We start from the raw sequence: 22,122 nt of genomic DNA, 5'->3' as shown, positions 1-22,122 counted from the left end.
ATTGCCAAGTAGTATTCCACTGTGTGTATATTTCACAATTTATTCATTCATCTGTTGATGAACATTTGGGTTGTTTCCAGTCTGGGCTATTATGAATAAAGCTGCTACAAACATGCTTGTGCACGTCTTTTTGCAAACATTTACAGTCAATGCTATTGGGTAATTTTTTTTAAATTAAGTGAGAGGTGAGGAATCAGGGAAGCAGAGAGACAGACTCCTGCATGTGCCCTGACCAGGATCCACCCGGCAAGCCCCCCACAGGGAAATGCTCTGCCCATCTGGGGCCGCTGCTCCATTGCTCGGCGACTGAGCCACTTCAGCGTCTGAGGCAAGGCCATGGAGACAACCTCAGTGCCCGGAGCCAACTTGCTCAAACCATTTGAGCTATGGCTGCAGGAGGGGAAGGTAGAGAGAAAGAAGCAGAGAGCAAGAGAGAGTAAGAGAGAGAGAAAGGGGAAGGGGGAGGAGTGGAGAAGCAGATGGGTGCTTCTCCTGTGTGCCCTGACCAGGAATCAAACCTGGGACTTCCACATGCCGGGCCGATGCTCTATCACTGAGCCAACCAGCCAGGGACTGCTATTGGATAAATTAAAACCTAGGACCACAACTGCTAGGTCAGAGTAGGCATATATTTAACTTTAGAATCATTTTCTCATTTTTTTTATGTGATGCTCTGTCCACATAGAAAAGGCATTCTACTTTATTTTTTTATTTGACAAGCAGCAATATCATATTTGTCATTTTAATGTAGATACAATTATTAGGTTATCTGTCATATTACAATATTTAAGTTCTTTATTTTATGCCCTTTAAGATACATTAAAAAAAAAACATCAACTGCAAACGTGAAGGGGAGAGAAAGCATGGTACCCCACCAGATTTCCACATGTCAGAAAATGCTCCACTCACTCTTTAATAAAGTTTCAAGAAATGTCACAATGACATGAGCTTGAAATAGCTCCAGGCATCTCCTCCGACGCTCATGACGTGGCACTGGTGATGTTGTAAACAGCAGAGAGAAGGGGGCTGCTGAAGGACCAGATTATGGAGGCACAGGCCTGCTCTTGCACACAGGAACAGACTACGTGCAGCGGCAATGAGCTTCTCGCACATACAGGAGATCTGCGTCATGCCACATAGCTGTACTCATTGGCGGAGGCCTGGTTGCGCTCGATGTACTGCTTGTCTATCAGCACCTCAATGCACTTCTTGATCATGCTGATGCTGGGGTTAAACCTTGCTCTGGACTGGCTGATCACCTCCTGAATGAGGGCGTTGTGCCGGAGTACTTTCCGCGCTTTCATGACACGAACTATGGCGGCCTGCAGGTACATTTTCCGGTCCTCGTCCACAGCACTTCTGGTCTGCTCCATCTCCTGTGGGTGTCTTTCTGCATCGACGTCGTAATTTTAAATTTTGTCCTTTTACTGCTGAAGTTCATATTTAATGAAAACAAAGATTCTGCATCAATATCTTCCTTCTCTGAATCATGCTTAATCATCTTCACGTCCAGTAATGACTTGATTGTTTTTGTCAGCTCCTTTTCATTCATCTGAGTGCTGTCCTGGAGCTCCTTATAGCCGATGATCTCACTGTTATTAAAGGCTAGAAGCACTGCCATTTGCTATGTTGTGACCATGGCTACATAGGGTTTTCCCAAATAATTCATTTTAACTTCACCTGTGCAGAGATAATGTAACCATGTAAGTTTCCTTCCACTGAAATGTTGGCTGTAAAATAATTCAAACATCTGGACACTTTTCTCCAGCTCTTGGGGGATTGCAAACGTAGACGAAGGAGCCTGCGTCAGAGGCCACGCACCAGCCTGTAGAACATATATTTGAAAACTAATTCCCAGATCGATCACAGTGTCCTGACTTTTGATAAAGTTGCTGAACTTGTTGTTGAGTCAGCACTGACTTTCATGTCCGTGTACATCCGGTGCAGTTTGCTGGTGAACTCATAGCCACAAGCTTGCTTTAACTTATTAATCATAGCTTCTTCAGAATCCATAGACATAGATAACCCGTGAATTAAATGTTTCGCCAGCATTCTTGTGTAAAACTTTTGAAAAACATCCTTATCGTCGATATATCTGAAAACAGTAATGAAGCTGGTGAGTTTGTCTTCCACCTCATTCTCAGTCATCCTCTTTGCTGACTTCTTCAGTAAGTTGTCACAGTACTTAGCAAGCAATTCAGGAGCTTTGCAAACAGACTTGGGTTCTCTGTAATTACAACTGATGTAAGAGCCTTATCCAATGCACTCATAAAGTGCTGGCCACCATTCAAAACAGTGTTGATAAGCTGAACAAATTTACCATGTATTTCCAAAACTGACTCCACAAATAGTGTTGGCATATTTTCCTGAGTGAGATTACTGGTTGCTCTAAGGCCCTCGTCATGGACGTGGTTTTGCAGCTCCTGGATCATGTGAGGTAAGCCTGTGGACACGGCGAGGAGTAGGACATGCATGTTTGCCATGTCATTTTTTTTCTCCTGTCGAATGATATGACATTCTGCATGTAAGAACTGTAAGTGGTCTGCTACCATTCGTTGTTGACATTCATGGGTCACTTTAGTATATGAACTTGGGTTCAAGTACTTTCGACATTGAATTTCTTCATCTTTTAATCTACCTACGACCTTTTCCATATACTGTGAACAGTTTGATTCTTGTAATAAATTTGAAGCTTCTTGCTTGTAATACTCTCCTGTTTCCATCAGAAAGGGGGACTCAAAGATTTCCTGATAAAACTTTAAGGGGAATTTTTTCTTATACTGCTCAACATGAACAAAGGAGTTAATAACCCCATGGATTACTTTCTGGTTTGGGTCTCCTCCACCACGATCATTTTTGATTTCTCGGAGCAGCATTCGGATAAGGACAGTCTGAAGCGGTTCAACCATCCATTTCCTCCACATATCCAATGCTAGCTCTCCTATTTCCATAAGTGGTTCATTCATATCTACACCACCATAGCCATCCTGAAGGTCAGCTTCTGTCAACTTATTTTTTTAATAAACTGGGTGTTGAGATACCTATACAAGCAGTCCATATAGTCTGCTCCCTTGCTATATTCCTCCCAATACCTATGATACATAACAAGTACTTGCTCTTCAGACTCCAGAACTTTCTTGTGCAAATGTCGTACATGATTTTCCAAAAAAATCTTAGTTTCTGTATAAAGTCTTTCTCCAAGGGGTTCAGGATAGGCCATACATAAAGCATAGATATCTGAGAAGCTATCGTTCCATGTTGCTCTTTCAACGTATTCCAACATGACAACAGCTTTGATTGTCGTTAAAAGTTTGTTCCATTTTTCATCAAAATCTACTACTCTTAGGCCCTGGCCGGTTGACTCAGGGGTAGAGTGTCGGCCTGGCGTGCAGGAGTCCCAGGTTCGATTCCCGGCCAGGGCACACAGGAGAAGCGCCCATCTGCTTCTCCACCCCTCCCCCTCTCCTTCCTCTCTGTATCTCTCTTCTCTTCCCACAGCCAAGGCTCCATTGGAGCAAAGTTGGCCCGGGTACTGAGGATGGCTCTGTGGCCTCTGCCTTAGGTGCTAGAATGGCTCTGGGTGCAACAGAGCGACGCCCGGATGGGCAGAGCATCGCCCCCTGGTGGGCAGAGCATCGCCCCCTGGTGGGCGTGCCGGGTGGATCCCGGTCGGGCACATGCGGGAATCTGTCTGACTGCCTCCCCGTTTCCAGCTTCAGAAAAATACAAAAAGAAAAAAAAAATCTACTACTCTTGGTTTCAAAGACATTGTGCAAGTTTAGTGTTGAAATCTGATGCGGCAGGGGAGCTAGAGACAAGGGGCCCGGGGCGGGGGGCAGGGGCGGACAGCGGCCCGCAGGAACCGAGGACGGAGTCCGGAGTCCGGCGAGGAGGGTGGGCGGCGGCAGTGGCTGTCACTCCATTTTCTCATTTTTAAAAGCAAAAAAGTTTGCCTGGCCTGTAGTAGTGCAGTAGATAGAGCATCAACTTGCAACGCTGAGGTTGCCAGTTCAAAATCATGGGCTTATCCAGTCAAGGCACATAAGACAAGCAATCAATGAACAACTAAAGTGAAGCAACTATGAGCTGATACTTCTTGCTCTTTCCACCTCTTCTCTCTCTGTAAAATCAATAAATAAAATCTTAAAAGCAAACAAGTTCATTCTGAAATTCCATTAAGAATCAAACTGTGTTAAATGGTAGCATTAAAAATTCATTGTCTTTCACTCAATCAAGAAATAACAACTGAGAAAATTAACAAAATTATTTTCAATATGGAAATACAACATGAAATAGTAATATCCGTACTTCTGTTAGAAACGTGGAAAATAAGAGACAATCAAGTTACATAAATGTCAACATTTTATATCTACTTGCAAAATAAAAGGTTGCAGATGTGAAACAAGCCATGACTAGGATCATAATCAGACCCCGTGAGATGATTTGATGGGCACCTCTCGGGAACGCGGCATAATGTAGTCATGACAGAGCCTTTCTGGCAGCAGATGCTTTGTATAAAATCTCAGCCACGTAAGTAATTATTACCAAATTCAGGAAGTTTACAGAAGGAACCATCTTAAGTGTTCAAATACATTCTTAGCGGCAGTAAGTTTCTGAGCGGTTGAATAGGTCAACATTGTCCATTCACCGCACACCAGTTGGAAAGTTCTGTCCTAACTAATAGAAAAAGAGATTCCAAGACAACACATGTTCTGTGGTCAAATAATTTTGAAGGAGTCTATACCAAAGTTAGACTACAGGTTTAAAACTGCAGGAATTCTCAGAAACTTTAAGATTCCAGTGCCCATTGTGGATTCTTCTTGACTCTCAAATAAAACCTGGGCAAAACACAGAAACATGCAGTGCATTTGAGTAGGAACAGGTGCTCTTATACAAAGTAGGAGGCTCTGTACAGCCATACGGATTGTTTAGAGGGAGTACTAGTTAGGAATGATGCCCGGCTGCATGTAATAGAAAGTCAATGACTTTATCAGCCAAGGGTTTGTTATCTTTCAAAAAAGAAGTGTGGTGATAGGTATCCCAGGCTGATGCGGCCACTCCACAACATCACTAGGGTCTCAGGCCCCTTCTGTATCTCAGCTCCGCCATCCTTAGCATGAAGCCTTTATTCTCATATTTGCCTTATTGTGGCCTCATGATTACAAGATGGCTGCTTTACCTCCAGCCTCAGGTTCACATCCAGGCAAGAAGGGAGCAGCAAGGAGGAAGAGGTGGTACCTCCAACAGAAAATCAGTGCCTTTTCAAAAGCTTCCAGCACACTTCTACTTACATCACAGTGTCTAGAACTGGTTACCCCACATGCAAGGAAGGGTGTGAAGTGAAGAGTTTTTATTTAACTTGGCACGTTGCCTCCTTGAGCAAAATCAGATATTGATTTACCTAATGTGGTCTCAGCTGACTAGGATCTCATCTCATAATTTCTCCCCTTGATGTCTGTTCTTTGACTTTATTGATTATAACAGATAATGTTACTGCTCCACCCAGATCCTCCTCTTCCCTCGCTGTGTATGTGGTCCCCAGTTTTTTACACTTTAGCTTCCAACACCCAGTCTCCATGGCTTTTTAGAGGGTGGAGTTGCCCGTAGCTACTGGAGCTCACTTTTTTACAGATAGAAAAACAACTCTTTAAAATCCATAAGCATTGCCTGACCAGGCAGTGGCACAGTGGATAGTGTTGGTCTGGAATGCAGAGGACTTAGATTTGAAACCCCAGGTTGCCAGCTTGAGCACAGGGTTGCTGACTTGAGCATGAGATCATAGACATGACCCCATGGTTGCTGGCTTGAGCCCAAAGTTGCTGGCTTAAGCAAAGGGTCACTCATTCTGCTGTAGCCCTCCGGTCAAGGCACATATGAAAAAGCAATCAATGAACACCTAAGGTGCCGCAACAAAGAACTGATGCTTCTCATCTCTCTCCTTTCCTGTCTGTCTGTCCCTTTCTGTCCCTCTCACATAAATAAATAAATAAATAAATAAATAAATAAATAATCCATAAGCATTGATTGAGACACCAAAGATGAGTCGGGAGCCCCCAAAGTTCTCATGGTCTCAAGGATTCAGACCCCCACAAACCAGTACTTACATTACATACACTGAAATCGCTGTAGTGGTCTATGCACAGGGCCTTACAAACAACCACTTCTGCCTGGAATAATCCAGGCAGACTTCATGGAAGAAGCCACATTTGTTTTAAAAGAAAGTAATTTTCTTTCAGGAAGAAGGTGGTTGCAGTCCAATTAGGTGACCTAGCATGTGGGAAGGTGTCCAGCCCGTGGCCTGTCTGCTGGATAAAATAAAGGGTTTCCGATGAGAGCAGCAGGCACCTGAGGGATAAGAGTACAAGGTGGGCAAAAGTAGATTTACAGTTGTGAGTAGATGAAACACAGAATTTATTCTTGTGTTAGTATTTATTAATTATTGTATTACTTTCCATACAAACAGCTGTAAACCTATTTTCCCCACCCTGTATGTGTGTGTGGTACGAAGGACCTCGAACAGGACCTAGCTTTGTCCAGAAGGCATTGGAGAGCCATGGATGGGGTTTAACTTGGTATCGAATGGACAAAGGGGAGTATGGTGGGAGCTGGGTTTTAGCAAGTTGCCTCTGGAAGTGACATGAACAAGGCAGAAAGGGGAAAACCCATCCCTTCTGTCACTCATTCACTCGCAGCTCCAGGTGCAGACCTGAGCTGTTGGCACCAGAGGGCGCTATGACCTCGCACAAGGGCCTCCTGCCTTCCCTGACCTCTTCCTGCGCTCCTCGCCCTCACAATCAGACACACTTCCAGCCAGGTCAGCACCACTGTCTGCCTGTCAGCGCAGGAGACCTTGAGATATAATTTGTATTGTCTCTTGTTATCTGACTTTCTCTTTCCACGTAGTAATAACTGAAACTGAGGTACTGCTGGCGGTGCAGTGGGAAATTAACAGGTAAGTCCCTTGGTGTCTTAGAACACTTGGTCTAAAACCAGAGGTTCTTAAAATGGGGCCAGCAGCATCAGCCACCACGGTGAACATGTGAGCAATGCAGATTCTCGGGGTCCGTCCCGGACATACTGAATCAGACACTCTGGGTCCAGGCGGAGGCTGGCAACCTCTGTTTTAACAAGCCCTTAATTTGATTCTGATGCACACTCTAGGTTGAGAATCACGGGTCTAAGAAACCACTGCACAACGCAGTGAGACCCCTCAAAGGAGCAAGTCCAGTGTACTGTAGAAGGGCCCCAACCCAGAAGATCAGGGCCACACGGAGGCTTCCTGGAAGAGGTATCATAGAAGGAGTCAGGCAGAGGGGTCTGAGGGAGTGAAGAAAGGCATTCCAAACAGAGGGAATATTTATGCTAAGGTCCTAAAGGGAGAGCTTTGTCTCTTATTAGATTCCAGCTCGAAGGGAACTTACACAAAGGGGCTTGATCTCTGTCCCCTTATGTACATTCCTGAGTTCTCTCCAGGGGATCTCATGTTTTGAAAGATGTCGTCTTTCAAAAAGCTGCCTTAAAAAATTAATAATTCATTCATTTCCCACTGTTTATGAATCAATTTATACAGGTACAGAGATTCTAATTAGCATGAGATGTCCAGACTTCCTACCCTGAATTAATAATGACAGTCACTACTACCATTTGCCAAGGGCTGACTTTGGGCCAGGCTGGATGCCAAGTATTTTATGCGTGCTAGCTCACTCAATCTCTACCGTCCACCACTGGATAGGGTGCTGCTATCACCCCCATTTCACTGAAGAGGAAACCAGTGCTCAAGAGAGGCCAGTCAGCCTGACCAGGCGGTGGCGCAGTGGATAGAGCGTCGGACTGGGATGCGGAAGACCCAGGTTTGAAACCCCGAGGTCGCCAGCTTGAGCACAGGCTCATCTGGTTTGAGCAAAGCCCACCAGCTTGGACCCAAGGTTGCTGGCTCCAGCAAAGGGTTACTCGGTCTGCTGAAGGCCCACGGTCAAGGCACATATGAGAAAGCAATCAATGAACAACTAAGGTGTTGCAACGCACAATGAAAAACTAGTGATTGATGCTTCTCATCTCTCTCCGTTCCTGTCTGTCTGTCCCTGTCTATCCCTCTCTCTGACTCACTCTGTCTCTGTAAAAAATAAATAAACTTAAAAAATTTTTTTTAAAAATAAATAAATCTTAAAAAAAAAAAAAAAAGAGAGGCCAGTCACTTAGCCAAAGACCCAACTAGGTCTGATCTAACCTAGGTCAGCCCTCCTGCAGAGCAGGTTCGATCCAATTGCTTTTCTGTTTCTTGGGAGTGATGGACTTTCAGCCCCCAACAAAGATACCTGGCGCGTCAGCACATACAGTCTTATCTTAAGTAAATGCACAATTCCTGTTAGCGTTCAGAAGTACCAAAATAGCTCATGGTGCCCATTTCTATCTTGAGAGTTCCCTCGGGTTCTGGGCCTCCAGGTCAGAGTCCCTGAGCTATTCGAACATTCTCTCTGTCTATATGAGAATATGGAAGCCCAAGGAGAGGCACTAAAGTGGAGGCTGCCTTCTGGGACCCCCTGGAAGCATCCCTGATATCATGAAACCAGAAAAGAAGTTGCTGGTCCTTGGGTCATTATCTCCCTGGTCTCCTTTCTTCCTCTCTCTGCTGTCCTCCCTTGCTTCCTTCCTGCTCAGTTGTCTACCGTGTCCCTGCTCTAAGCGAGGCCCTGGGCACTGGGGAGACAAAGACAGATAGGTACTTCATGCCAGCCTTTCAGTTTCCCATGGGCTATAACACTTTGCTTGCACATGCTTTTATTACGCTATCTCTACCACAAAGGCAGTTTTCCAGCTGATGTCATCAGCAGCAGCACCAGTTAGAGCCTCACCCACTGGCTTTGCAGGACAGAATATAGTATATAGCCTGTCCCATCTCCTACTCCACCTCTACCCGCCTCTCTGCCCTCTGTTCCTAAGATGAACAAGTTCCATGCCCCATTACCCCTACCCGAGGTGTTTAGGGGGTACTAGTTGCCCCTCCCTTTCTCGAAAGGCAAACTGTTCTGTAAACTGACTTGGTCTATCTGCCCTTCCTCCCTCCCCCTTCCCCCTCCCCCCTCCCCCCTCCTCCCTCCTCTCTCCCCCTCCCCCCTCCTCCCTCCTCTCTCCCCCCTCCTCCCTCCTCTCTCCTGCCTTCCTCCCTCCTCCTTCCTGCCCTCCCACCTCCTCCCTCCCACCTCTTCCCTCCTCCCTCTTGCCCTCCTGCCGTCAATGGCGCCCTGAGAATCTCTTCTCACTTCCTTGTGCCAGTTTGCAGGCAGGCTTCACCATCTGCCAGGTGGGCGAGCTCCCTCAGTCTGTACTTGTGTTAATAAAATAGGTCAAATAACGCTCTCTGGGCTAGCTCCCAGGAATGCAGACAAAAGTTAGACCTGGTGTCTGCCCTGGCAAGTGCATGGTCTGCTGTGGGAAGGAAGGCTGCTATTACCACGCCGGGAAAGGGCAACTGAACAAAGTAGCTTAATTGCTAAGGGTCCGCCTGCACTGTACGTGGTGTATACTTATTATGCCTCAGCGAGTGCTGGGCAAACATGAGTGGCCTCTGCAGCTCTCAGGAAACAGAGCAGTCCTTGCAAACTAGAGCTTCAAAAGGAAGCCAGGATTCTTGGTGGGAAGTCTGCAAGAGCCAGGCGAGGGAAGCAAGCTCCAACTGAAACCCCGTGTTAGCAGGCTGACTGTGTCTCCAGAGGCACGCTGTCAGTAACTCACAGACACAGTGCCAGGGAAAATGTTCTTCATAAAAGTGATTCTTTAACCTGACCAGGCGGTGGCGCAGTGGATAGAGTGTCGGACTGGGATGCCGAGGACCCAGGTTCAAGACCCCGAGGGCACCAGTGAGCGCAGGCTCATCTGGTTTAAGCAAAAGCTCACCAGCTTGGACCCAAGGTGGCTGGCTCGAGCAAGGGGTTACTCGGTCTGCTGAAGGCCCGTGGTCCAGGCACATATGAGAAAGCAATCAATGAACAACTAAGGTGTCACAATACGCAAAGAAAAACTAATGATTGATGCTTCTCATCTCTCCGTTCCTGCCTGTCTGTCCCTGTCTATCCCTCTCTCTGACTCTCTCTCTCTCTGTAAAATAAATAAATAAAATAAAAAAATAAAACATTGTTCAGACTTAAAAAAAAAAGTAATTTTTAAAAATTGCTACAAAAGTAATGTGGGCTCATGGAAAACATTTTAAGTGATAGAGAAATAAAATGTGAATTTCAACCATTGCCTCAATCCAAATCACTGTTAATGCTTTGGTGTGCAGATTTCGTATATAATCATATATATGTCATCTATATACATACAGATAGATGTATGTGTGTCGTATATACAAATATACACTGCTCACAAAAATTAGGGGTTATTTCAAAATGAATATGAAGCGATAAAATATCCCCTAATTTTTGTGAGCGGTGTATATGGAGAGGGTGAAAGATCATTTCAAAACCTAAATAAAAATATAACATTTAAATATATGTTATGTTATCTGTATAATAATATTATAGGTATAGATAATATTATATATATGCTACTCAACCTACTTGCTTTTTTTCAAAATCGGACACTAAATTGGGGTTTCTTCCCACGTTGGCATGTACTGCGAGATCTCAGTCTTCACCGGCTGAATACGAGGAACATACCATGAGTTCCTCAGTCCTGCCCATATGCATGTATATAGTTTCAGTCTTTGGTTACTACAAACAACACCGCAAAGCATTTCCTGTATATTTATCTTTGCTCACTCTTGCCAGGGTTTCTATCAGATACATTCTCATAGGTGGAATTGATCACACACACAAATAAAAATAAAGTCCTGGTAGACATTGGTGAGTCTCTCTCTAAAAATATTGTACCCAATTTGCATTTGCCGAGCAGTGACTGGAAGCCTACAGACACTCCACCCCTCCACCTGTTAATGTTTGCCCATCTGATACACGAAAAACATTACCACATTGTTGTTTTCACTTGAATCGATTTTTCTGTGGAGTCGAGCATCTCCTCGTGTGTTTATTGGCTGTTTGAATGTCATCCCTGTGGAATGTATTTTCCCTCGTTATTTGCCTATTTTTCTTACTCATCATTTTCTTTCTTACTTTTCTTCTTTTGAATTTTTTTAAAGTTGATTTGTATGCACGTTCTTCGTATATCAGTTTCTTAGCCCTCGTCTGTCACATGGAAAGGAATTCAATATTTTGTTCAGTTTAGTGTTTGTCATTTGCTTTATGTATATGGTTTTCCCCCATAGAAGTTTAAAAATATTTATGTAGTCTAAACTGTCCATTTTTTTCTTTTTATAACTACTCGGATTTCTGTCATGTTTTCCTCCACTCCCTGATTATGGAAACAAACATTCTCTGATATTTTCTTCTAGTATTTTTTATGATTTTAATATACTTTTATAATTATATAAATAACTTTTAATGTACTGATAACTTTTTTAAACTTTTCTCTCTGTAAGACCTTATCAAATCTGCTGGTAAACTACTTACCTTTTATCTGGCTTTAAGTGTCTTTAGAATGTGATCAAACAGTCCACTCAAAGTGACTCTTCCTCTCTCTGGCCACGTGCATTTTCTTATTCAACAAATATTTACTGAGCACCCACTCCGTGCCAGGGCCCGCAGTAGGGTCAGAGGAGACAGTGGGAACAACACAGACATGGGCTCTGTGTCACAGATCTTAGCAGTTAACCCTCAAGGCCACTGTATTTCCACAATTCCTGAGTTCCAAGGGCACTTCGCTGTCAGCCCGGAGACTCTCCTGGAAGCCAGGCCAGACCTGGTTGCTTTCAGATGCCCCCGAGCCACGGCTCAGCCAAGGCCAATGGTAACGGGGCCAACAAAAGTTCGGTTTTAAATAAACCTGGCTTCCTCTCCAACATTGTTGAGAGACCCTTATCCAAGTCACTCTGTTCCCATCAGATAAGAAAGAGCAAAGCAGATGGGGTCATTGGGAACTATGGTGTGCCGTGAGCTTTCGGAAATTGACTTTTTTTTTTTTTAAGAGAGAGGAAGAAACTGAGAAAATTAACTTATCTAGAAATTACCTTTGAATCCTGGCGGTGGAGAAGGCAGCATGGGGTCAATCTACAATAGTTGTGTGGCCTTGAGCGTGTCAGTTAACTTCTCTGGACCCCATCTCAGGAGAATCAGGGTCAATACGTAGGCACTGTGCTGAGACCTTTCCTCATATTCAGTTTTTTTTGTTTGTGTTTTTGTTTTTTTGGGGGGGGGGTTGTTTTGTTTTGTTTTGTTTTGTCTTTTTCCGAAGTTAGAAGGGGGGAAGCAGTCAAACAGACTCCCACATGCACCCGACTGGGATCCACCCGGCGTGCCCACCAGGGGGCGATGCTCTGCCCATCTGGGGCGCTGCTCCTGTTGCTGCGGGAGCCATTCTAACACCTGAGGCAGAGGCCGTGGAGCCATCCTCAGCGTCCAGGCCAACTTTGCTCCAAAGGAGCTTTGGCAGCAAGAGGGGAAGAGAGAGATAGACAGAGAGAAGGGAGCAGGGTAAGGGTGGAGAAGCAGATGGGTGCTTCTCCTGTGTTCCTTGGCCAGGAATCGAACCCGAGACTTCCACACACCAGGCCGATGCTCTACCACTGAGCCAAATGGCCAGGGCCCTCATATTCAGTTTTATCTGATTTTCAGAACACCTTTATTAAGTAGCATCATGATCCCCGGGTTACCCACAGAAACCCAAAGTTCTAAAAGGAAACTGATATGCCAGATGCCACTCATGTAGAAGAGCAGAGCTAGTGCCCTGCTGTGCACCAGGACTTACTGTGAAGCCGCCCTATAAATAAGGTCAGTAGTGTCAACACAGGGACCCACCGATTGACCCATGAGAAGAAATAGAGATTTCCAGAATCAGACCCACACATGTCCGGGACTTTGGTAGATGGCAAAGATGGTGTACCATGGTGAAAAAAGAAAACATGTCCAAAAAATGGAACTGGAAAAAATTACTTCACAACATCTACAAAGATCAGCTGCACATTAATTATGGACTTAAATTCCAAAAATAAAGCTTTAAAACACTTAGTAGATAATATAGGTAAATATCTTTTGGAGGTTGGAATACAGAACGATTTCTTAAATAAGCTCCTAAAGACATTTACTATAAAATGAAAGATTGAGAAATTTGACTGTATTAAAATTCAGAACTTATATATACAATAAAAAACACCTTAACGAAAGTAAAAAGACAAATAATCAAGTAGGAAAGAAAAAAATCTCAATACATATAAGCAACAAAGAATTAATACGAACTCTTAGAGATCAGAGAAAGAAAAAAAAATTTAAGTGAGAGGAAGGGAGACAGAGAGACAGATTCCCACATGCACCCTGACTGGGATCTACCCGGCAACCCCCGTCTGGGGCTGACACTTGAATCAACCAAGCTAATCTCAGTGCCCCAGCTGCTGCTGAACCAGTCGAGCCACTGGCTGCAAGAGGGAAAGAGAGAAAGGGGGGGGGAGCAGAATGTCTCTTCTCCTTGTGTGCCCTAATAGGGAATTGAACCTGGGACGTCCATATGCCAGGCCAATGCTCTATCCACTGAGCAAACTGGCCAGGGCTGAAAGTACATTTTTAAAAAGGAAAGGGAGGCTCTGGCTGGTTAGCTCAGTTGGTTAGAGCATTGTCTCAAAATATCAAGGTTGTGGGTTCGATCCCTGGCCAGGGCACATATGGAAGTGATCAATGAATGCATAACTAAGTGGAACAACAAATGCATGCTTCTCTCTCTCTCTCTCTCTCTCTCTCTTTCTCTTTCTCTCTCTCTCTCCCTTCTCTCTGTCTCTTTAAGAAAATAAAAAAGGAAAGGGAAATGGACAAAGGGAATGAGCATGAGAGAGGAAGAAAACACATGGTGAATAAGTGTGAAGAGACGCTAAACATTGTTAGTGATCAGGAAAATACAAATTAAAGCCTCCGTGGAACACCATTTTGCATCCATTCAATTATACATTACTGAAAAGTCTGATGCTGAGTGTTGGAAAGGATGTGGACCCCCAGGACCTTTTGCACGGTGCCAGCAGGAATGTAAATTGGTGAAACCATTCTGGGAAAGTCTGGCATTATTATCTTCTGAAGCTGAATGTTAACAGAGCTTCTGACCCTGCCACTTTGCTCAAAGCAGGGCTTGTCACGTAGTAAGACCTGGTAACCATCTGGGGCCAACTGCATTATCTGTTCATAATTATTTATTTCCTGTTCACTCTTACCAGGCCACCCTGTTTGGTAAAGACTGTTCCCCCAAAATCCGCTCAGCCTCACAGAATGAGAACTAGAAATAAATGTTTGGGGCTAAGGTCATTGAAATATTGGGGTTGTTTGTTCCTGTAGAACAGGATAAAAAATACCCAGCCTAAATGCCCATCAGTGGGAGAAAAAGCATCAACTGAGACAGGCTTACACATGACATATGTTAGACAGCAGTCAAAATTAATGAGCTACAGGGATATGGCTCAAATATAAACTAATTTTGCCAATCTAACTTGAAAGAGTAAAACTCAAAAATTAGATACAATATGATATCCTTTTGTGAGGTTAAAAATGACTAACATAAAAAGTATTCTTTTAAGGAACACATATAGTTGCATTAAATTATGATATACAATGGAAAACAAAGCATGGTAAGAACAGGGTCCAGGGTGACAGGTACCTTACGTGAGGGGCATAGGGCTGGTTTATCCATGAGACATAGTAGACTCAGTATCTTGGGCTCACAATACTTGTAGGGCCCTTTAAAATAAACTTATGTCGGCCCTGGCCGGTTGGCTCAGTGGTACAGCGTCGGCCTGGCGTGCAGAAGTCCCGGGTTCGATTCCCGGCCAGGGCACACAGGAGAAGCACCCATCTGCTTCTCCACCCCTCCCCCTCTCCTTCCTCTCTGTCTCTCTCTTCCCCTCCTGCAGCCAGGGCTCCATTGGAGCAAAGATAGCCCGGGTGCTGGGGATGGCTCCTTGGCCTCTGCCCCAGGCGCTAGAGTGGCTCTGGTCGCAACAGAGCGACGCCCGGGAGGGGCAGAGCGTCACCCCCTGGTGGGCGTACCAGGTGGATCCCGGTCGGGCGCGCATGCGGGAGTCTATCTGACTGTCTCTCCCCGTTTCCAGCTTCAGAAAAATACAAAAAAATAAAAAAATAAAATAAAATAAACTTATGTCAAAGAAAATGTTTTAATATATAATATTAATATATTCTTTATATCAATGCAGTCATCAAATATACATATATGTAGAAAGAGAAAGTGTGTGTTGGGGGTGCATGTGTATTTGCGTGTGCATTTGTGTGCGTGTGTGTGTGTGTGTGTGTGTGTGTGTGTGTGTAGAATAAGGCCCAAAAAGACAAAAGCCTTCAGGATCCATTAAGTCCAAACGTAGCTCTGGGAGAGTCAGGGGAAGGGATGAGGGAATTTATGGTTACTCGTAGGTTATCAAGTTACTGGCTTTGGCTTTGGATAAGATGTTACATTATGATAAAGAACTAAATCAAGTGTACTATACATATGTCAATGTTAAGAGTGTATCATAAACCCAGGTTTATGATAATTTAATTCCATGCACCTGGGATCCCCTTGAAAGACAAGTAGCAAAGATACCAAATGTTGAATTTGTAAACACTTCCAAAAATATCTTTTCAAAATTTTGACTTACAGATGTGAACTTGCTTCTGTGGATATCAATTCTAGATCAGATTTTGTGTTTGCAATGGCTACACGAAATTCCCAATCAAAAATTTTAAATAAGCACCTCTACAAATGACTATCACCACTTTTTTTTGCAACCATGCAAGCACTTACAAAAATTGAAATTTTATTTAAAGACTCTAACAGCATCCTTTCTCTGTCACTGAGAAATGCAATTGCTTGACATGATGTAAGTGGACTTAAATGCAATCAAATTTTGTTGTAGCAAGTATTTCAAGCTCCCCGTGAAGCTCTCACTTGGACTCTTATCGTTAGAGCAATCACCCGGCAGCTACCCTGCAATGGGGAAAGTGACAGCATGCCATTTCTGAGGCCGGGTATTGCCATCTTGTTCCTTGCCATCATCGTGAGAAAGATATTCCCTGGTTAGCACACTGGTCCCAGGTGGAAAATGAGACCCATGGGGCAGAGCTGTCCCTTGGTCCCTGACGCCCAGCTGCTGCAGTGCCCCAGCTGATTTGCAGACCTATGCACATAAACCATTGTGGTTATAAGACATCAAGTTTTGGGGTGATATGTTACATAGCAGTAACTAACAAATGCAGGTAGAAGGTGTAAGGGTATTTTTTGTAATGAGAGTAAATCACAGCAGATTGTTAAATTATAATAATCTTTGAGCTGACTAATAGCTCAAAGTCACAGAATCCAGAAGAGTATAAAGTACATGACATTTTTATTCATTGCCTGTCACCATGGCATACCTATATAGTTTTTCATGCTTTGGACTGCATTTTCTTTGGTTGCTTCATCACACATGACAACTTTGTAATTTTGTGTTTTTACAGAGAAAAGAGAGAGCTGACTCAGCCTGCCCTCTGGCATGATTTATTTTCCAGCATTGGAAAAAAAAATCATTGGTAATTTAGAAAAACTTCTTCCAGTTTCACAACTTGCTATTGTTCATATGTTTAAACTTTTAGGATTGTTGTCAAACTTGTGAAAATCTTTGTCAGGTCTCTTTAAGTTTTCTTGTGCAATGACTAATCCTAAATCCTCTCTTAATTGATGAAACTCATTATCCAGCTTGTCATCAATGTCTTTCATAATGGCACATTATACATTTTATGTTCTCTTAGTTCAGTAATCTGTGAAGGATGAAAAAAAATATTTTATCCACTGTGTCCGTGTGATCCACTTTTTTCAATTTATTGGATTATCAAAGACCCTAGGAGACTATTCCTACCTGCTTTTCCAATGTATCTATTTTCTCAATGAGTTACTGCTTTTGGAATAACCTGAAAGTTTGGGGGTACAATTTTCTTTTATTGATTTTTCTATTGGTTTCATTGTTCATTCTTTTTTTTAAAGATTTTATTTATTCATTTGAGAGAGGAGAGAGAAAGAGAGAGAGAAGGGAGACACAAAGGGGGAGGAGCAGGAAGCATCAATTCCCATATGTGCCTTGACCAGGCAAGCCCAGGGTTCCGAACCGACGACCTCAGTGTTCCAGGTCGAGGCTTTATCCACTGCGCCACCACAGGTCTCCTTCATTGTTCATTCTTATGGGTTTGATTTCATACATGATTAAGTTTTAAATATTTATGTCAGTTATTTAATAATATGTATTTAAAGATGACAAAAATATAAAGGTGCCCCTTTATATATCCAAATAAGAAATCTGTAATCTTTCAATTGTTATATTGAAACTCAAAAGTCTCTCTTTCAGAGAGGCCTTGACCATTGGACTTTCTGGTCACTTTCCAATCCTTGACCCTCCTTTTTTCCCCTTTATAGCAGTTGTCTGATGTTAAGTGATACACTGATGTATTTGTTGTCTGTCTCCTCCAGTAGAACCTAAGGAATTTTTTTTTTTTCTGAAGTTGGAAACGGGAGGCAGTCAGACAGACTCCTGCATGTGCCGGACCGAGATCCACCTGGCACGCCCACCAGGGGGCGATGCTCTGCCCATCTGGGGTGTCGCTCTGCCGCAACCAGAGCCATTCCAGTGCCTGAGGCAGAGGCCACAGAGCCATCCTCAGTGCCCAAGCCAACTTTGCTCCAATGGAGCCTTGGCTGCGGGAGGGGAAGAGAGAGACAGAGAGGAAGGAGAGGGGGAGGGGTGGAGAAGCAGATGGGTGCTTCTCCTGTGTGCCCTGGCCAGGAATCGAACCCGGGACTCCCGCACGCCAGGCTGACACTCTACCACTGAGCCAACTGGCCAGGGTGCTAAGGAATTTTTAAATCAGTTATATCCTCAAACCCTAGATCATTGATAGATAAATAAGTGTTTGTTGAACGACTGAGTGAGCGAGTGAATCTCTTCAGCAACAACAGAGTAAGACTGCACTGTGATTCCTGTCAGGATCCTGCCCATAGCCACTCCCAGTCCTGGTGAGAGCCAGGGACTTCTGTGAGCTTGCTGTGGTCTAAACCACACCAAATCTCCCCACCCTCATCTCTATTAAAACTGTCTCCATTTCTTGCTGAGGTTACCGGTTCGAAACCCTGGGCTTGCCTGGTCAAGGCACATGTGGGAGTTGATGCTTCTAGCTCCTCCCCCCTCTCTCTCTCCCTCTCTTTCTCCCTTTCTCTCTCCTCTCTAAAATGAATAAATAAAATAAAAGTAAATTTAAAAAAAATAAAAAACTGTCTCCATTTCTTTTTTAATTTTTTTTTCATTGAATTTATTGGGGTGACATTGGTTAGTAAAATTATATAGGATTCAGGGGTAAAACTTCTGTAATAAATCATCTGTCCACTGTAGTGTGTGTTCACCGCCCCAAGTCGAGTCTCCTTCCATCACCATTTATCCCCCTATACCCTCTCCTACTCCCCTCACCCCCTAAAACCATCTCCATTTTTTACCTCTTTTCCATAAAAAAGGAACAGCCTACCTTTTTTAATATATAGCACCCAAGTTATCTCCCAACCCAAAGTCTCTGTTCAACCTATAATGACTTCACCTACTTTTATATTCTTAATATAGTATGATTTGGCTCAATATATTACTTTTACTTCCCATAAATTGTTGACCCCCTTGCAGCCTCACACTCAGCATGCCCCGAACTGGACTCTTCACATCCCCCCGCACGTAAGGAGGTTCATCTTCAGTTTCTCTGCTGCTCAGACTGGAAACCTAGGTGCATGCTCAGTGTCTCTCTCTTCCCGTTGCTGCCCATTCCAACTGGTGACTCCAGCCTGTCATTTCTTTGATCCCCTAACGAGGCTCTAACGCAGGCATCTCTCCCCTGCCCCACAGCCAGCACCCCAGTATAAGCACCAGCTTCTCTCACTTGGGCCAGTCTCCTGCTGGGGTCCTCTACCATTTTCAGGAATGGTCTGCTAAGAGGCAGATATGATCACTGCTTCCCAAAGCTCCAGGGATAAAGCCCCAAGACCTTGCAAGATCTGCCTCACTCTGCAAACTAACCTTCTATTTCTGTCCCCTGCTCTCTGGGCTTCTGTCACTCTGGTCTTCTCCGAGCTCCTCCAAAATGCCAATCTCCTGCCCGACCCAGTGTCTCTGTACTCGCTGTTTCGTCTGCATGAAATGCCTTTCAGTCTCTGCTTGGCCTGGTGACTTCTGTTCACCCTTGGTCATGGCTTAAATGTCATGCTCTCTGAGAAGCCACCCTTGAGTCTCTAGAAAAGTCCAGGCCATTAGTTTTTTTAATTCTGTTGTGTACTGTTCTTTTCCTTCTTGATACTTCTTAGTTAAATAATGATTTGAATAATTAGTTATTCAACGTCTGTCTTCCCAATTAGACTGCAAGCTCTATGAGCCAAAAACTATTAATTATCATAATAATGGCCACTATATATGCAGCCCTTAATATGTGCTGAGTACTATTCTAAGCTCTTGACATTTATCAGCTCCTTTAATCCTCACAGTAACCCTTTAAGATCCATAGTGTATCTTTCCCTGTCTTAAGAATGAGGAAAACGCCCTCGAAGATCTCTGTTGTGGGTGTTGATAGTCCTATTTTCTGCTGCTTTGTTTAATGTATAGTGTTTCCTTTATTCCTCCTACCTCAATGCCCCACTCATATTTCAGGCTGGGACCTACTCCTAATTTAGAGCTCTCTTTCCCCCTTTTGCCAACTTCTGTTATGAATCTACCTTTGCCACCCAGCTTAGTGTATCCCAAGGTTCTCTTTACCAAGCCACAGTCACAGAGCTCCAGGGAAAAGCAACCTGCTCTCATCTCTCCAGGCAGAGGAGAACAGAAACTCCATATCCACGCATGCTGCAGATGGCTTTTCCAGTCTACCTGAATCATTACCAGCTAGAAGCAGCGGTCATTGGGACTTGGACATGAGCTGCAAAGTATAGAATTGTGACAACGATTCCAGTGCCATGCGGACTTTTCCTGGAGGTGGACTTTTCCTGAACTCCTGCTCCTAACAAACTGAACTGGGGTTGGGTTGCATTTTTCAGGGATTTGGCATGGTGTTGGGGCCAACTTGGACTTGGTGAACATGTTAAGGACGCTACTCTTTATGGATTCTTGCTGTATTGGCCAAGAGTTTGCTTAAAGGCTTTAATCACTCTAAAAAAAAATAGAAGACTGGATAAAGAAGATATGGCACATATACACCATGGTATACTATTCAGCCATAAGAAATGATGACATCGGGTCACTTACAACAAAATGGTAGGATCTTGATAACATTATACGGAGTGAAATAAGTAAATCAGAAAAAAACAAGAACTGCAGGATTCCATGCATTGGTGGGACATAAAAACGAGACTAAGAGACATGGACAAGAGAGTGGTGGTTATGGGGGGCAGGGGGAGGGAAGGAGGGAGAGGAGGGAGGGGGAGGGGGAGGGGCACAAAGAAAACTAGATAGAAGGTGACGGAGGACAATCTGACTTTGGGTGATGGGTATGCAACAGAATTGAATGACAAGATAACCTGGACATGTTTTCTTTGAATATATGTACCCTGATTTATTGATGTCACCTCATTAAAATTAATAAAAATTTATTTATAAAAAAGAAGAATGAGGAAAACGAGACACAGGTCAAATATCTTGCCCAGCGATACACAACTAATAAATCTTAGAACTAGGATTTGATCCCAAGCTGTCTGGTCCAGAGTTCTTGCTTTTCCCCACTTCCCTTACTGCCTTCCGTGTCTGTCTTTCTTTCCATCGGATCCCTTTTCCATCATATCCTCAGCACTCAGCATAGGACCCATGAGAGGTGTGTGATAAATATTGGTAGACTTAGGAATAAACATATATTCATTGAATACTTACTAAGCAAAAGGCACTGCAGAGAAAGAAAAAATATGGATCCTACTCTCACCAAACCTGAACTCTAAAAGCATGAGGAAAAGAGAGATTTAAAAAATGTTTATATTGAATTTATTCGAGTGATAGTGGTTAATAGGATGATATAGGTTTCCGGTGTGCAAGTCTATAACCCATCTGTACGCTGTGTCGTTTGTACTCCTCCATTACCGTGCATCCCTCCTGCACCTTCTACCTCCCCCAACCACTCTTTCCCTGTTGTAATCATCATACTGTTGTCTGTGTCTCTGAGGGTTTTTTCTTAATTTCTCCACCTTTTTTAACCCAATCCCCCAACCTCCTAACAGTTGTCAGTCTGTTCTCTGTATCTCTGAGTCTGTTTTCAGTTTGTTTGTTTATTTTGTTCATTAGATTCCACATATAAGTGAAATCATATGGTATTTGTGGATCTCTGACTGGCTTATTTCACTTAGCATAACACTCTCCAGGTCCATCCATCCTGTCACAAAAGGTAAGATTTCCTTCTTTTCCATGGCCAAGTGTTTCTTTGTATAAATGTACCACAGCTTTTTTATCCATTCCTCTACCAATTGGGCACTTGTGTTGCTTCCAAATCTTGGCAATTGTAAATAATGCTGATATGAATATAGGAGTGCATATATTCTTTCAAATTAGTGTTTCAAGTTTCTTCAGATATATTCCTGAAAGTGGAATGCAGTTCCATTTTTATTTGTTGAGGAATCTCCATACTGTTTTCCACAGTGGCTGCACCAGTCTGCATTCCCACCAGCAGTGCAGGAGGGTTCCCTTTTCTCTGTATCTTCTCCAGCACTTGTTGTTTGTTGATGCATTGATGTTAGGCATGCGGTGATATTTCATTGTGGTTTTAATTTTCATCTTTTATGTGTCTATAGACCATCTGTCTGTTCTGGGAGAAGTCTTTCAGATCACTTGCCCATTTTTTTTAAAGATTTTATTTATTGATTTTATAGAATTGCTTCAATTTCATTAGTTGTAATCTGTCTATTTAGATTCTCTGATTCTTCCTGATTCAGTTTTGGAAGATTGTGTGTTTCTAGGAATTTATCCATTTCATTCATATTGTCCGACTTTTTGGCATATAGTAGTTTATAATATTTTCTTACAATCTTTTGTATTTCTGTGCTGTCAGTTGTTACCTCTCTTCTTTCATTTCTATT

At 43.4% G+C, this 22,122-nt stretch overlaps 1 pseudogene; it reads right to left on the bottom strand.

Annotated features, from left to right (window-relative positions):
* Positions 1–969: 969 nt before the first annotated feature.
* On the bottom strand, positions 970–3,337 carry LOC136400017 (cullin-2 pseudogene; annotated as a pseudogene).
* Between the last annotated feature and the right edge of the window lie 18,785 nt (positions 3,338–22,122).

The sequence above is a fragment of the Saccopteryx leptura genome, chromosome 3, assembly GCF_036850995.1.
Source record: "Saccopteryx leptura isolate mSacLep1 chromosome 3, mSacLep1_pri_phased_curated, whole genome shotgun sequence".
Lineage (NCBI taxonomy): Eukaryota > Metazoa > Chordata > Mammalia > Chiroptera > Emballonuridae > Saccopteryx > Saccopteryx leptura.
The sequence above is the reverse complement of the archived record's forward strand: the minus strand, read 5'-3'. Positions and strand labels throughout refer to the sequence as shown.